The sequence below is a fragment of the Schistocerca nitens genome, chromosome 1, assembly GCF_023898315.1.
Source record: "Schistocerca nitens isolate TAMUIC-IGC-003100 chromosome 1, iqSchNite1.1, whole genome shotgun sequence".
In the NCBI taxonomy this organism is placed as follows: Eukaryota; Metazoa; Arthropoda; class Insecta; order Orthoptera; family Acrididae; genus Schistocerca; species Schistocerca nitens.
In genome coordinates this window covers 655,057,792-655,075,870 of record NC_064614.1, presented here as the reverse complement: position 1 = coordinate 655,075,870, position 18,079 = coordinate 655,057,792, and the positions used below count along the sequence as shown (strand labels likewise).

General features: G+C 42.0%; 1 protein-coding gene and 1 pseudogene across 1 annotated transcript in view; both read right to left on the bottom strand.

Annotated features, from left to right (window-relative positions):
* Nucleotides 1-18,079, bottom strand: part of LOC126193002 (uncharacterized) — a 163,791-nt gene that overhangs the window by 120,071 nt on the left and 25,641 nt on the right. The gene's annotated exons all lie outside the window — the stretch shown is intronic.
* LOC126209705 (5S ribosomal RNA) lies at nt 7,849-7,966 on the bottom strand (annotated as a pseudogene).

Below are 18,079 nucleotides of genomic sequence, written 5' to 3'. Positions count from 1 at the left end.
ATTATTAGTTCAGTAGGTTTTTCTGGTTCTAAAATTTTCCATATAATGCAGTATTACTACGTGTTGTTATGCTTGTACGTACATCCACGTGTACAAGGAAAGAACAATCAGCTTAAAACACACGTTGACGAGCAGCTTAAAACACAGAGCCATCAGCTCAAAACGCTAAATGATCAGCTTCAAAAACAAGTTAGTAGTCAGGTTAGTCAGCTCAAAACATAGAATGATCAGCTTAAAACACAGATCGAAGAACAAGGAATTAAAATCAGTAAACAAATAGAACAGGTAGAACAAAAAGTGGGTAGTTTAAGCTCTGTAGTAAATGCTATGAAATTTGAAATTGACACAATTAACAAAAATATGGATAGTATGCAGGGGTAAATTGACAACATTAACAGTAGGTTTGATGTTGAAATCCTCAACATCCAAGAGAAAGTAGAGCCTCTGGTTGAAACAAAAGTAGACGAAAAAGTTTTCGGTCTTAAAACTGAGATTGTAAACGAATGTCAACACGGAATCTCACAATTGAAAAAGGCAGTTTCAGACACTGAAAGAGATTTAGGTGAGAAAGTTACCGAATGTGTACAAAAATGTGAACAAAATACTTAGAAAATTCAAGGCAAAATTTTCGATCTTGAGAGCAAAATTAAAGTTAGACCTGGTGTTGTCTGTAATGGCACACCTATTACGAAGCTATTGGAAGGTGAGGAACGCTTCGATCCCGCCAAGAAACATAACGGATGGCATCCGTTAGAATTCATCAAAAATTGCGAGAGAATATTTCCTGAATACTTGTCTGATCAGGAAAACATAAACGTAGTAATTAGCGCCTTAGCAGGTGACGCTAAGCGCTGGGGAATTAGTTTGAATACCGAACGAATGACGTTCGAAGAATTTAAGCAAAAGTTTAAGGAAGAATATTGGTCCGAACAAAAACAGGATCATTTGTGGCCCGAGTTTATCATGGCCAAACTTCATGATAACAGGGGCAGGAATTCTTTAAAAGATTTCTGCGAATATTGGTACCGGAAGTTGACGCATTTAAGAGGAAGAAGATCTGATTCTGAAATAATATGGGAGTTATATAAAAAGCTTCCAGAAGATTCAAAGAGATACGTGGGAAGCAATCATCGCAGTTTCCAAGCATTTCTCGAAAGGGTCGAAGACGAAGACCACTGGCGCGAAAGTCGTGCCAATTATCAAAATTTTGGTAACCGAAATAACCGTAATAATGACGGCGAAGGGTTTCGCGTCAACATGATACAGAGAGGTAGAGGTAGAGGCAGAGGAAGAGGAAGTTATCCAGGTCGCGGTAGAGGGTACACCGCGCAAAATAATAACGACGCGGGAAACTGATTTCCGCGAACGTTGCGGGCCAAACGGAAGCGGACAGTATATACCGGCCCCGATTTAAGAAATGTTACCGAACTGACAGTAAAGTTATGAGACAGGTTAGAGACAGGCGTGGAACGACGCAACGTGTTGTTGCGAAACAAGCGTCAGGTGCGAGCGCGAATGACTCATCTTTGCCGCGCAGAGCAATACTTGTTAACGGGCGAGTGGAGCATCAGAGGGAAACGGCCCAGCCTAGCAGAACAGCTGTTCAGAGAGAAGCCGCTAGCAATGCGGCAGCATTAGATATGAAGGTTGCCGTAAGAGCTGGTGAATACATTATGAGTGGTAATTCTGTGGCGAAGGAAATAATAGATGAAACTGTGGATACACAGAGAGGTGCGGTTAGCAGTGTTTGCAATGAAGTAAAAGGCGAGAATGAATTAGCGGAAGTAAGTAATTGGCGTGTGCAGATCGACGATCTGTACAAGGGCCTAAAGCAATGTGAGTGGGAGGATTTTAAGAAGGAGTATGAAGCAAGGAAGTTAATTAGTGAAAAAGGAGATAGTAGGGACGTCGATAAGGTGAAGTGGCCCAAATTTGAAGAGGAGAGAGTAAATAGCGCCACGCAATGTACGCGTGCTGCCGATGGGACGAAGGTTAAAGGTAGGAAGGAATTGGAGGATGAAATCCTTAGCATTGACGAGGAAGTAACTTCTGTTAATGATTCGCCAACAGTACGAGCTGCTACCGAAAAGCACCGTGAGGAAGGAGCAGGTAATTACCTGAAAGTAATTGAAGTCCACGAGGATTACACGAAATATGAATTAATAGTGGATGTGAGTAAAGTGGAGAATGAGGCCATTTCGCCGAAAGAGGATACTGAGTTACAATCTAAACCTGACGAAAACGCAGAGGAAGAACTTAGTGCCTGTCTCAGAAAAGCTTTTATGTTAGAACCTGAAAGCGATCCAGAATGGTCGGATTCTGACGATAGTTCAGATGACGAATATTTCGGAAATAATGGAAATACAGTTAATTGCGATATTGTATATAATGATGAAGTTTCAAAACAAAATCCAGATGTTGAGACTGAACAAAGAAAGAAAGAGCCACCGGACGACTCAGTGTTTATTTTGCAACGAGTTCAAGTAAGCAAAGACTTTGAACTCCAGAAACCGAGAAAGCCGCCAGATATAAATGATTCACAGGTCAGGAACGTATCTTGGGACGATGTCACAGTCGACCAAGGTGCGTTGCGGAAAAAACAGGAAGGGGTATGATTTAGAATCTGGGGCACATTTATATTGAACTTTGGAAACATCATGAATCTACTAGGTTCCCACCGGAAGAAATTTTGTTAGGCAGCAGAAGTAAAAGTTTAATTGAAGAAAAACTAGAGTTTCCACCTTGTACAAGTTTGGGGTTGAGTCAAAAGAAAGAATTAGTCAGAAAAAGGGCAAAGCAAAAAGCTGAATCTAGATCTAAAAGACACGATAAAAATCTGAAAGATTCAAAATTTAAAATTGGAGATTATGTTCTTTTAAAAACCCACGAAAAATCTAGTGAACTGAACCATGAAATTTCCAAATTTAAATATATTTATAATGGACCGTATATAATACAGAACATTCCATACGATAATGCTTACTACCTGATCTACCCAAAATCCAAAAGACCTTTAGGTGTAAGAAATGTTGTGGACCTGAAACTGTATGTTCCTAGAAGTGAGTGAACTAAGTACAATCAGAAAACAATTTACAGTAAATATGCTGTATGTAATGCTGAAGCTAATTTTTGCCAAATGTAACAAACCTTTGTAACTTAGGTAGACCAATATTAGTATACTAATTTAATTATGTGAGTTTCAGATTACCAATTGTACTATAAATATAAAGAGGTATGGAGAAACAGGGCTGAAAGGAATGGATAAATGCTATCAGCCAGATAAAAGATGGGACTGTCAAAAATGAAAATGGGCAGTGTATGAACCATAATATAAAGGACTGCCAAACACCAAAGAGGGCAGATAAATAGTCAAAGGAGAATTATAAGTGTGATACAGGAGATGTGACAATATGAGGTGAAAAGGACTGCCCAAATCTGAATAATAGGTAGCAAATGTGTGTAGTAATTTTCTAAATATTATTGTGTGTGTTTTTTTTCGGTAAATAAGAAAATGGACTGCCATTCAATGCAAGCAGCAATAAATTGTCTTATAGCGTATATAGGTATTTGCATTTTTTTTTGTAGTTAAATGTTTGTGTTCCAGATTTTGAAATTATTTCTTTGAGAAATTTAGTAAAAATGAGTAATTTACTATTTAAATAATGTTGTGATAGGAGAGTGGACTGTGCCAAAGGCACTTAAGTAAATGATAGGTAAATGTTCTTGATATGTTAAAAACTGTAGACCTATATAATGTGAGTGAAAGGAAGCTTGTGGTATAAAAAAATTTTTTTTGGATGGGAAATTCACATAAAGATTCAGAACCACTGTATAAATGTAAAATTTTGTGTTCCCATCAAATTTATACTTAGTAAAATTTACTGGAAACAGAGGCATGTGTAATAACAACTGTACATATAATAATTTTTTCTTCTGATTTTCGATAAATTAGTGTAAGCAATGTTTTGATTTCATTTCTTTTTCTTTTCGTGTCCTTGTGTTGAGGAAACTATAAACAACTCTCGACGAGAATATTAATATTTATGTCAAATTTCAAGCAATGTTATAACAAAATGGAAATGTAAGAAATGTTGAAACTTTGGTAAGATGTTAAAGTTGTGCGTCTGGTCCATACGTAGGCAATGTATTAGGATATGTGGAATGCCAAACCTAGGGTGAATACCCTGTCTGTAGGGGAGCGGTAAAAGGTGGATGGCAGGCGAGCGCGAGAAAATGCACACGGGCGCGGCACGGCATAACGGGCTCAGCAGTAGTAGTAGTCGGAGTTGAGCATCGGTCTGAGAAACACGCTCTGGATCGAGGAGGCTCTCCTGGGAAACGTGATTTCATTGAGCCTCGGATGTGCCGTTTCCGACGACTATACAGCATGGCTATGTTCTTTAGGCACTAAATTGAAAAGGATTGCGACGCTAAGAAGAAGCAAAGTGCCGATACATCAAGAGCCATAGCTGTGATTGTATGTGTGCTGTGCGCCTCGCCATCTCGCCGCCCGCCAACCGCCGCATCGACACGAACAGGTTGAATTTTTAGAATTGTATTCGTGTGGACCAGTGTTAATTTTGTTCCTGCTGTTCAATAACAACTTAACTTTAACTAGAATTGTCCTATCATTTAATTATCCTCATCACTAACCTAGACAGGGTCCTTTCCACATGTTGTGCAATCCGAGTGTCCCGAAAGGAAGATTTAAAGTTTATGTTAATAAGAATTACCTGCAGACCTATCTATGTTAGAATGATGTTTAAAGTACTTTGTTGTTAATGAAAATATAAGCAAAGAACAAAGGTCTGACAAAGTTGGGAGATAATTTTGGAATTGGTTTAGTAATGAAGTTTAATTAATCTGAGACAAAAATAATGGTAGTTAAATGAGAAAGTGATAAGCTAAAAAGAGTAGTAACTCATATATTGGAAACCTTGAGTGCATAATGCTTTCAATAGTTAATAGTTTCAATACGATGATCATAACAGTTTCAGGGTCCCCCCCCTCTCCTTTTCTATTCATTTATATTCTGAAGTGTACTGAACTGATTTGACTAACAAAGTTAAAGTCAATATAAAACCAAAATTTATTAGTGTTTTACCCTTCTTAAAATTGACATTGTATGTGTGTTTCAAAAGTGGTATGTCTAGGGTAACCTATGCCCGATTTCAGTCGGATCAATAGACAAAACGCAGTTTGTAGTAATCATTATAGTGTAAGGTTGTGTATTTATAGCTTGTCCAAATTAGTACAGAAAGGGAAATTATTAGTTCAGTAGGTTTTTCTGGTTCTAAAATTTTCCATATAATGCAGTATTACTACGTGTTGTTATGCTTGTACGTACATCCACGTGTACAAGGAAAACACTCACTTAATGCCTAATTAGGCTGGCGACCGTATTATTAACAATTGGTAGCATCTGTTGTGCATATTTCTTGCCCGTCCTAACGTGTAGTTGCACTTTAGACTTGCTTGACGTATCATTGGTGTCATTGAGTGGGTGTAAGTCTGATTTTGCCTCCATTCAGGCACACGCGGTCAACATATTTACCAAAATCCTTTCTTATAAGGTGAAGCCCGTCAACTTACCATAGTATAGGCTTTAAAGAGTTAACGTACGCCCGAGCGTAGACGTTACACTCTGCTGGTGATTTTTGGAGGCTGATAAGCGATCACGGGTCAACCTGAACTACCAATTTTTCTAGTGGCTTGTAGACTAAATGTCAAGTAGTCGCAGTAACCAGGGCTCCAGAAGATACTATGTGCTACATGTCTCCGCTCCTTTCGGGGAGTAGTGATAGTTTTAAGAGAACCCGAAAGTAGAAGATGACAGCAAACGTGACTCCCCGTGGGCCTCAGTTCTGGGTATTAAGACCATCTGCCTTCTAGATAAGCAGCTGTAACTGATGTTAGGGCGTAAGTTTCCTCAGTTCATAAAGCATACTCATTAAATCAGGAGAACGCAGTTCGAGATACGGATTCCAGTTTAAAACTTTTTCCAACCTAGCTTCGAAAACTCCATCACTTAGTATTTTAGTGTATTATTTATCGTAAAAATTCTTGGAGGATTAAACCTAGGCTTACTGCTTTTGTAGGGCTAGTGCTCTACTGACTGAATTATCCAAAGGTGACACACGACCTGCCCTCACAGATTCACCTCCTCAGTACCTTATCTCCTACATTGAAAAGTTCACAGAAGTTGTCCTTCATACCTTGCCCGATTAGCACTCCTGACAGAAAGTATAGTGCGTAGACATAGCTAAGGCAAAGCTGTGGGACGGGTCTTGAGTCACGCCTGGATATCTCAGTCGATAGAGCACGTGCCCGTCAAACTTCCAAACAGGAAGTTGATCCCACGATCAACTTCCGATCGGGCACCACGCGGTTCTAATTTCCCAGGAAGTTTCTAATCAGCGCTCTCTCCCCTGCAGTGTGAAAATTCATTGTGGGTATAGTTATCGTATTGGAAGGATTAAAATAAAAGTGAAAAGCTTCATGCTTTATTCAAACTGTTACTGCCAAATTGTATCGTTAATCCCTCATTTTCTGAAACTACCTGGAACTAGACTTTTGTAGGATAGGAATGTGGCGAGCCGTCACTCTACTGCCACGTGGATGTGGATCATCACAATTTCCTCTGCTTCACCAACATTTTCATGTCAGAGTAGGACATACATTCGACGTCTTCAAACATTTGTTATATACAGGGTGGTCTGAAAGAATCTGAAAACCTTGTAAGAGTGTTACAAGGTAAGATGTGCTGAGAAATAACTGTTGAGAAAAAAATTCCATACGTTGCACCGTTTCCGAATTAATTACTGTTGAAATTAGCCAATCAGGCCGTCGCGCGCGCAAATTCTAGCGACCCACCAGATACAGTTAGAATCAGCTGTTCTCATAACGTAGATGATGGGGCACAAGACCGCTCAGCCTTTGGCTGCCGTTCTATTCTTACTACTGTTGCATGTCTAGTTCTTGTGTCGTTCTCTTGTTCGGTTTTAGGAAACTAAACGGAGAACACGTTTGGCGACACCGTATCTGGCGGGTCACATGAATTTGTGCCCGCAACAGCCTGACTGGCTAACTTCAGTGTTAATTAACTCGGAAATAGCGCAACGTACCATATTTTTTTCTGCATAATTATCTCGCAACACAGTCTACCCTGTAACACCCTCAGAAGTTTTGACTGGTTCTGACCATCTTGTACAATTCAATATCAATAAATTGTTATACGGCCCCGTCTATCACAAGTTATTCGATGAAGTCATACCGCATTTCAGAAACTCGATTCCTCGTTGTGATTATGCAATAATTCATAAATATTCCATTTCTCGTAGAACAGGAACCTTAGTTCTTCTCATTTACTTAATTTTCAGCACGTTTCTGAAAACAAACTTCTTTTTCTTCCTGTTTTCCCACAGTCCATGATTCACTTTCGTACAATGCTATTCTCCACCGATACATACCAGGATTCTTTTTCTGAAGTTGTGCCCTGTATTTCATATTAGTACAGTTCACTGGAGAGGAAATTAGAACCAATGTTGCTTAATCCAAGTTTTAAAAGGGGACGAAGTTACAAAATTTCATCAGATCTGATTACTTTTTTTTCTAGGAAGTTTCATGGCGCATTGGACCAATGAGAGGCACTCCGTCATCAGGCCACAACTGGCCCATCGGGACCATCCGACCGCCGTGTCATCCTCAGCTGAGGATGCGGATAGGAGGGGCGGGTGGTCAGCACACCGCTCTCCCGGTCGTTACGATGGTTTTCTTTGACCGGAGCCGCCACTATTCGGTCGAGCAGCACCTCAGTTGGCATCACGAGGCTGAGTGCACCCCAAAATATGGCAACAGCACATGGCGGCCCGGATGGTCACCCATCCAAGTGCCGGCCACGCCCGACAGCGCTTAACTTCGGTGATCTGACGGGAACCGGCGTATCAACTGCGGCAAGGCCGTTGCCTATTGGACCAATGAGATGTCATCAAAACATACATCCTGTTGGTAACTGGTTGAACAACGATTAACAGACCAGAAATTTTGTTCGATAATGGATCTGCTTGTAAATTCCATTCACACAATGATCTTGAGAAAAATAGTTATTAGAATTTTTGTGTGTTTTAGCAACAATAAAGTTAAGATTTTTAATTTGGAAATAATACGCATGTATAGAAATTACTTGAGAGGAACAGTTCTGTAGGTTCCTGTTCAATGTAGTATACAGGGTATCTCACAATGGGGTTTACACTGTTTTAGTAACTGTGGCGTTATAATCTGATCAGCCCACATAAACAGTGCTCATCACGTCTTTCATGCGGGAACTGTCGGCTTATTTCCCGTCATACAAAAAAAAAAAAATTTTTAGATCGTCATTTTTCGTGCCCTTTTGATGGAACTGTCCCAGATTAGTCCTGCGCCATATTTGTTTTATCGATATATATTAACGGGGACAGTAAAACACAAAGATTAAACAGTACTCCAGCAGCGATAGAATTGCAGCGCTGATTTCTAGTGCCAAGCATGGAGCGCTACTGAGTCGCTGCTGGACTGCTGTTTATTCTTCGTTTTTTACTACCTCTGTCAACATATATCCCTAAAACAAATATGGGACTACACTAGCCTGAGAGTGCTCTATCGAATGGGTGCGTAAAATTATAATTTAAAAATATTTTTGTATTTAATTGGAAACAAACTGAGGATTTCTCTTGACACTGGGCGTCGTATGAAAGATGTAATGAGCAGGAATTGTTTGGATTGACTCTGGCTACCAATCGGAAAATGCGCGTGACTGCTGTTGGTAGAGACAACAGCTATAGTGCTCACATGACTAAAGTGTGTAGCCATTCATTTATTTGTTTGTTTTCAGTTGCCAGTCACTAGCCGTAAATAACAAGAGAGCTGAAAACTTGTCCTTGGAGCAAAGAAATTAGTTTTCAAATGCAGAGAAGATGGAGAGCAGAGTCTGATACTGCTCCATCGTCTTATTTTACCATAAAGAAATTACGAGATAAATCTGAAAGAGAAGGAAGTGTGCCTGATCTATATCAGGGACAGTGTGGCAGAAAGAAATCAGTAACAGACAGAAGAACGGTGGTGGCAGTGGTAAAAATTGTCACAAATTGTCCCTACCGCCAGCTGCGCGTGAACCAGGTGTAATCATACGAAGTCTTCAACGTATTTTAAAACCAACAAAGTAGCAACTCTACGTTCCAGGCTGCTTCACGCGATAAGTGTGTAGATTCCTCAGCTTTTGCGAATGGATTTGCGTCAGTGAAGACTGATGCCACTGTTTGGTCCGATAAGGCGATGTTTTAAATTGAGTGCGACCTTCAATCGCCATAACCGTGTGTACTGGCGAAGGGACATTTCCTTCGTTACGGAAGAATGAACTGCTACTCTTCGTGGATCATCAGTGTGGTGTGGAGAGCCACTCTTTTTCGAGGGAACAGTGAGAAGTGTAAGGTATCTTATCATGTAGCTGGCACAACTTATACCAGCTACTCGACAACTGTACGGAAATGAGGATTGATTTTTTAAAAAAGATGGTGCACCTTCAAATTATCGTGCTAACAAGCGGCAAGTCGTTGATGAATGTTTGACGACAGTTAGGTAGGCCGACGAGGAAGTGCTGAGTGCCCACTCAGATCTCCCTATCTAACGCCGATAGACTTCTTCCTGTGTGGAACTCCAAAGGAGACAGTCTGCACCACAAAACCACCAACGCTGGATGACATGAGAGAGGCGATTGTAACTAGCTTTGAATCCATTCCAGTGCCTACCGTAACATAGGTGTCGGTCTGTTCCACATGGTTGCAGACGCTATATTGCTGCTGCTGGAGGGCATTTTGAACATCTTCAACAGTAAAACATCAGCGGTAATTGTATGTCCATCCTCGTGATTGGAGGTCTGAGAAACTTCGCCGTTCACTTATGTAATAAAATTGAACAACTACAGCTGCCCTTACGATGTGTTTTATTATACGGTTTCGGTGCTTCTGTGCAACGTCTTCAGGCCTTAACTGACGCTGGGTGGGGGTGGAGGGGGGGAGGGGTCGGGGGTTAACACCATCCGTATAGACGATTCATCAGTGGCCAACATCTATAACTGGTTCTCGCAGGTTACCGGTAACTATCAACTATGAGTTGATGATTGATGGTTGGAGTGAGAACATAGCTGTTACAGGAACTTTACGAAAACTAGTTATAGCTGTTGGCCACTGATGAATCCTGTACACGGATGGTGTTAGCCCCCTCAGCGTCGGTTAAGGCCTGAAGATGGTGCCCTGAGACCCGAAACTGGTAGCCACATAATATATAATGTGGTAACTATGGCTGTAGGTGTTCCATTTTATTACATCATCGATAATGTCGTGACAATCTACGTGACTTAAAAATTCGTATCTTTGTTATGTTTGTTCGAGTTATTAAGGTTCAAACGTAAAGCTCTTTGTGGGGCACCCTGTATACTGTTAATGCTTTTCTTCTTGTTTTAAGCAGGGTTGCGTTTCATCGTGAACTCCCTGTCGAGGATAGAAATTCTAAGTTCGTTTTGGACCTTCGGTAAAACACGCTATGGATTTTGCGGTGAAGAATAAGATGATTTCAGTCTCCTACATACAGCGAATTAACTACATTTCTAAACAAAGATCAATGAATAGGGACTTCATCCAGAAATGAGCTTCCAAAAGCTAGACGCGAAGACTCACTGGAAATCTAACTACTCCCACAGCAATAGGAAAGCTTGGTCTCTCTAACGGAGGATGGGGACAGGAACGCTAATATCAAGCCAAAAACTGAAATTATTCCATTTGACACGACCGTGACCATATTAGAAACACCGGTAAGCAGATGAAGAAGTAAAGTAATATAGAAACATATTTTTATGCTTAATGAAGATTTAATTTTTACGTAAATGAGCAGCTTCAAACAGGTGACCTGAATGACGTAATAAATTTAATTTATTCTGAGTTTATTAAAAATCGGGGATCTCTACTCTCCACTCCCATAGTTTCAATCCGACCAGAAGACTACAACAAAAGTAGCCCCCCCCCCCAAAAAAAAAAAAATAAAATAAACATAGCACTTCTATAATCAGAAATATCTAGGAAAGACCAAGTGTATTATCGTTCCATAGTATTGCTTATCATACTTCATTTTTTTGTGTGTGCCTTTGTCCTTCTTTCTGACTTGATGTGTCCCGCCACAATTTCAACTCCTTCGCTTTTCATTGCAGCGTAGCACTCGCACCCTACTTCTACAATTATTTATTTGGCGTATTCTAGTCTCTCTTTTCCCCAGCAGTTTTTACTCTCTACAGCTTCCTCTAGTTCTTCCCTGACTTCTTAACAGATGTTCTATATGACGACATGGTATTTGTCTGAAACAGATTTTAAAACTGAGACTACCACTGTCAGTTGGCAGCCCTGACGCTGGCTACGAGCGCTTTTCGCTTGCTGTGTAACGAGATAAGTAGTTTAGTTAGTAATTAATTGTTTTCACTGTATATTCTATAGTATTTACGTGCATTAGTGTCAGATAGAATTGATAAATTGGAGGTTTTACTTCTTGTTTGTGTCTAAATAGGAAAAGCGAAGATTCTGTATAGGACAGTTTCCGTGTAAGAAATGTTTGTTTACAATCTTAACTGACGTTAAATACGCGACATTATCAATTAAGTCAGTGTACAATACACAGTATTTAAGTTTACTAATGGCATTTAGACTCGAAACTTTGAAAGTAGCAGTTTTTATACGTTATTAGGTCAGTTTTTGCTTGTACGTAAACGTTTGTTTACATCATAAATACGACGGTTAATCAGTTTAAGTTAGTGTAAAGTACTAAGTATTGCGTTTATTAGTGTGATTTCGATTCGATACATTTAAGCTAGCAGTTTCTATACGTTTTATTAGGAAAACTGATACTGACAGTGAATTCTAACCTCATTGTATACGTTTGACTATCGCAACCTGCGATCGTTAACAGTTAAGCAAACGCAATATACGTGGTAAATTAGTATTACACTAGAATATCTGAGTAAATCAATGTTATAATACAATTTCTGAGCCATTATTACATACGGTTTACTTAGTAGAAAGCTAAAATTTACCTTGCAGTCTTTCTTAAATTCCTTAGCTTGTTGTGGGCATTGGTGATCGTGTACTGTAAGCCCATTGCTTCCTATAAAATAAAGCTCGTATTTTTGCTTTACATTCTGAACTCTTATTGTTATCTAAAGGTTTTTTTTTGTGCCTCGATCTGTCAGTGTACAATACTCAGTATTTACGTTTATTAGTGTCATTTAGACTCGGTACGATGAAGGTAGCAGTTTTTATTATTTTGATTGAGTCATTTTCGCGTGTACGTAAACATTTGTTTACATAATAAATACGAGGGATAATCAGTAGGTGTAACTTAACGTAGGTTGCTGTTTAATTCTTTAATAATATTCATTAGATAGCCCCTAGCAGTTTATTGTAGGTCACCGTTTTTTTCTTTAGTATTCACTAGATAGCCCCTATCAGGAAAATAAGCACCAGATCTAGCTTCTATCATACATTTTTATTGTTTTTCATTGTTGAATGTCCTTTCTGCCAACAAGAGTGTACCTGTTAACCTTGTGAGGCAGTAGTTTCCTTAAGTTTCTTATAGTAGATCACATATTAGCTAAATGGATAGGGACTGCGTATGTTATGTGCGGATGAAGGAGTTGGCCACAGTCCAAATGTAGCTGGAAGCTTTGTTGACCACAATCAACAAGCTCCAGAGAGCCACCTTGAGGTGCGGTGGGGATGGGGTGCCCAGGGCAGCCTCTGCCGAACTAGATGTGCAGGGGGGGGGGGGGGGGGGGGGGGCTGTCACCGCTCTCTAAACCGACCTCAGGTGCGACTGAGCCGGCTGGCCCACTGTCACCTCAGTGTGGATGGCGGACTGTGTCGAGGTCTCGAGCTTCAAAGCGAAGGCTGTATGTGGGACGCAAATCCCATGCTCTTTGCTAATAGATTCAGTGTACTATCTGATGCTGGGGGGGGGGAGAGGCTGAGCCGGATCAGAATGCACCTTCTGCCAGGGTCCGGGTTCGATTCCAAGCGGGGTCAGGGATTTTGCCTGTTTGCCTGCCACGAGATGAGTGAGTGTTGTCTTCATCATATCATTCATCCCCATTACGGTCGGAGGAAGGCAATGGCAAACCACCTCCTCTAGGACCTTGCCTAGTCGGGGGCGTGGGTCTCCCACATCGTTCCCTACGCTCCTGGGACCTCGTTATCAACTGCCAGGGTAATGGCCGCTCATTCAGCAAGGTCAGCACAGGCACATGGGGATAGGGGTCCGCTAGTTATTGGGAGCTCCAATGTTAGGCGGGTCATGGAGCCCCTCCGGAACATAGCGGCTAGGGGGGGGAAGAAGTCCAATTTTTACTCGGTGTGCTTGCTGAGGGGCCTTGTCCGAGATGTGGAAGAGGTCCAGCGGCTATCGAGCGTGCGGGGTGCAGCCAGCTGCAGACCTTTGCACGTATCGTAACCAACGATGGCTGCGCGGGATTAGCCGAGCGGTCTTAGGCGCTGCAGTCTTGGACTTTGCGGCTGGTCCCGGCGGAGGTTCGAGTCCTCCCTCGGGCATGGGTGTGTGTGTTTGTCCTTAGGATAATTTAGGTTAAGTAGTGTGTAAGCTTAGGGAGTGATGACCTTCGCAGTCCCATAAGATTTCACACATTTGAACATTTTTAAACCAACGATGCCAGTCGTCGGGGTTCCGAGGAAACCCTTGGGCCCTTTCGAAAAAAAATGGCTCTGAGCTCTGTGGGACTTAACTTTTGAGGTCATCAGTCCCCTAGAACTTAGAACTTCTTAAACCTAACTAACCTAAGGACATCACACACATCCATGCCCGAGGCATGATTCGAACCCGCGACCGTAGCGGTCGCGCGGTTCCAGACTGTAGCGTCTAGAACTGCTCGATCATCCCGGCCGGCGGTCCTTTCGACGACTGGCTAAATTGGTGAAGGCAGCCTCCATCTCTCGAGGAGTGGAAGCCAAGCTGAGGATTTGCAGCATCGTACTCAGGGTGGACTGGGGTCCTCTGGTGGAGTGGAGAATCTAAACCAGAGGCTACGTCGACTCTGTAACGAAAATGGTTGTAGATGCCTCGACCTACGCTGTGGGGAGGAAGGTTGTAGGACGTCCCTCGATAGATCAGGGGTGCACTACACACAGGAAGCAGCTACACGGATAGTGCAGTACTTGTGGCGTGCATATGTGTGTTTTTGTTTTTAGATTAGGTTCCTCCCCACGGGAAACAAACCGTTTGCATGAAAAATTACCAGTTCATGACACTGATGTGGGTGTACTAACTGTAAAAATGTTTAGTCCACCTAAACAGGTCATTCCAAAGGATTTAAATATGCCAAATCTCATTTTAGTAAATTGTCGAAGTGTCTGTAGCCAGATCCCCGAGTTGCCTATTGTATTAGGTACCGAAAGCTGGTTGAAACTAGACATAAATAGCAGTGAAACTTTGAATTCAGATTGGACAATATTTAGGAAGGAAAGGACTGATGCTATGGGAGGTGGTGTGTTCATTGCAGTTAAAAGCTGTTTAAACGCAGTTGAGTCGGACTGCGAAATAGCCTGGATAAAACTGACAATCAGACAACGAGTGACCATTGTATTTGGATGTTTTTATAGACCACCAGCATCCGCAACAAACGTCGCGGAACGTTTCAGGGAAAGTATTGAGAACATAGGAAATAAATATCCAAAATATATAGTTGGGAACTTTAATCTGGCATCCATTGACTGGAAAAATTACAAGTTCATCACAGGGGGCAGAAGCAAAGACTCGTGTAAAGTTATTCTAGGAGCACTCTGAACATACAACCTTGAGGAATTGGTTATAAAACCAACTCGAGATGCGAACATATTAGATATGTTGGCGACAAACAGACCTGATCTTTTTGAGGAAGTTAATTTAGAAGAAGATATTGGCGACCACAATGTCGTTGAGGCCTTTATGTCAGTGGAAGTTGCAAAAAAAAGAAAATTAAAAAAAATAAAAAAAAACAGTGAGGAGTTTTGGGAAAGCAAATAAATGTGTCATTAATGAACATCTTCATAGTCAGCTCTGTGGTGAGACCTATGCCTACTTCGGTGGCCTTGGAATCACATGGAACCCCTGATGTCGCTGCGTCTTCCGGCAGTGAGCATCTTACCGGTCAGCCATCACTCCAGGGTGAATGGCGGACAGTGGTGGGCTCGCGCGTGCCTGGCCGAAAGGCGAAGGTGGGATCTGGCCGCGTGGCAGCTGCCTTACCCCTTTCCAACAGGTACGGGGTGCTCCCTAGTGGTGATGACATCGTTTCCGAGCCACCACAGGATGCCTCGCCTGTTGGGCCAGTGGCCGATTCTCCGGCAAGGTCCCGACAGTCACGGAGGGCGGGCCATTAGTTATAGGGAGCTCCAACGTTAGGCGTGTTATGGAGCCCCTCAGGAAAATAGCGGGTAGGTCGGGGAAGAATGCCAGTGTGCACTCGGTGTGCTTGCCGGGGGGTCTCGTCCGTAATGTGGAGGAGGCCCTTCCGGCAGCTATTGAACGCACTGGGTGTGACCGGCTGCAGATAGTAGCACATGGCGGAACGAATGACGCCTGCCGCTTGGGTTCTGAGACCATCCTTGGTTCCTTCCGGCGGCTGGCTGATTTGGTGAAGACAACCAGCATCGCACGCGGAGTGCAAGCTGAGCTTAATATCTGCAGCATAGTGCCCAGAGTCGATCGCGGTCCTCTGGTTTAGAGCCGTGTGGAGGGTCTAAACCAGAGGCTCAGACGACTCTGCGACTATAATGGTTGCAAATTCATCGACCTCCGTTATTGGGTGGAGAACTGTAGGGCCCCCCTAGACAGGTCAAGCTTGCACTACACACCGGAAGCAGCTACTAGGGTAGCAGAGTACGTGTGGCGTGCACACGGGGGTTTTTTAGGTTAGAGGGAGCCCCCCTTGGGCGAAACGATAAAATACCTGACGGCTTACCAGAGAGAACATCAGCATCGTTGATAAAGAACGTCCGTCCTCAGAGACCAAAAACAGGAAAAGTTAACGTAATATTGGTAAACTGCAGGAGTATCCAGGGCAAGGTTCCTGAATTAGTATCGCTTATTGAAGGAAATAGTGCGCATATAGTATTAGGAACGGAAAGTTGGTTAAAACCGGAAGTGAACAGTAACGAAATCCTAGACACAGAATGGAATATATACCGCAAGGATAGGATAAACGCCAATGGTGGAGGAGTATTTATAGCAGTAAAGAATTCAATAATATCCAGTGAAGTTATTAGCGAATGCGAATGTGAAATAATCTGGGTTAAGTATCAAAGGTGGGTCAGATATGATAGTCGGATGCTTCTATAGACCACCTGCATCAGCAACCGTAGTAGTTGAGCGCCTCAGAGAGAACCTGCAGAACGTCGTGAAGAAGTTTCGTGATCATACTATTGTAATAGGGGGAGACTTCAATCTACCAGGTATAGAATGGGATAGTCACACAATCAGAACTGGAGCCAGGGACAGAGACTCTTGTGACATTATCCTGACTGCCTTGTCCGAGAATTACTTCGAGCAGATAGAGAACCAACTCGTGAAGCTAACGTTTTAGACCTCATAGCAACAAATAGACCGGAACTTTTCGACTCCGTGAATGTAGAAGAGGGTATCAGTGATCATAAGTCAGTGGTTGCATCAATGACTACAAGTGTAATAAGAAATGCCAAGAAAGGAAGGAAAATATATTTGCTTAACAAGAGTGATAGGGCACAAATCGCAGAATATCTGAGTGACCACCATCAAACGTTCATTTCTGAGGATGTGGAACAAAAATGGAAAAAATTCAGAAACATCGTCGAGTACGCCTTAGATAAGTTCGTACCGACTAAGGTCCAAAGCGAGGGGAAAGATCCACCGTCGTATAACAATAATGTACGAAAGGTACTACGGAAACAAAGAAAGCTTCATCATAGGTTTAAGAGTAGTCGAATCATAGCTGATAAGGAAAAGCTGAACGCAGCGAAAAAGAGCGTAAAGAGAGCAATGAGAGAAGCATTCAACGAATTCGAACATAAAACATTGGCAAACAATCTAAACAAGAACCCTAAAAAGTTTTGGTCATATGTAAAATCGGTAAGCGGATCTAAATCCCCTATTCAGTCACTCGTTGACCACGATGGCACCGAAACAGAGGACGACCGAAGAAAGGCAGAAATACTGAATTCAGTGTTCCGAAACTGTTTCACTGCGGAAAATCGTAACACGGTCCCTGACTTCAGCCGTCGCACGGACGCCAAAATGGAAAATATTGAAATAAACGATATCGGAACTGAAAAACAACTGCTATCACTTAGTAGCGGAAAAGCATCCGGACCAGACGAGATACACGTAAGATTCTACAGTGATTATGCTAAAGAACTTGCCCCCTTTCTATCAGCAATTTATCGTAGATCTCTGGAAGAACGTAAAGTACCTAGCGACTGGAAGAAAGCGCAGGTCGTTCCCATTTTCAAGAAGGGTCATAAATCAGATGCGAATAATTATAGGCCTATTTCGCTTACGTCAATCTGTTGTAGAATAATGGAACATGTTTTATGTTCTCGTATTATGACGTTCTTAGATAATACAAATCTCCTTCATCATAACCAACATGGATTCCGCAAACAGAGATCATGTGAAACTCAGCTCGCCCTATTTGTCCAAGAAATTTACAGTGCCGTAGACACTGGCGAGCAGATTGATGCCGTATTCCTGGACTTCAGGAAGGCATTTGATACGGTTCCGCACTTACGTTTAGTGAAAAAAATACGAGCTTACGGAATATCGGACCAGGTTTGTGATTGGATTCAGGATTTCCTAGAAGAAAGAACACAACATGTCATTCTTAACGGTTCAAAATATGCAGATGTAGAGGTAATTTCGGGAGTACCGCAAGGAAGCGTGATAGGACCTTTATTGTTTACAATATACATAAATGACTTAGTTGACAACATCGGTAGCTCCGTGAGGCTATTTGCAGATGACACGGTTGTCTACAAGAAAGTAG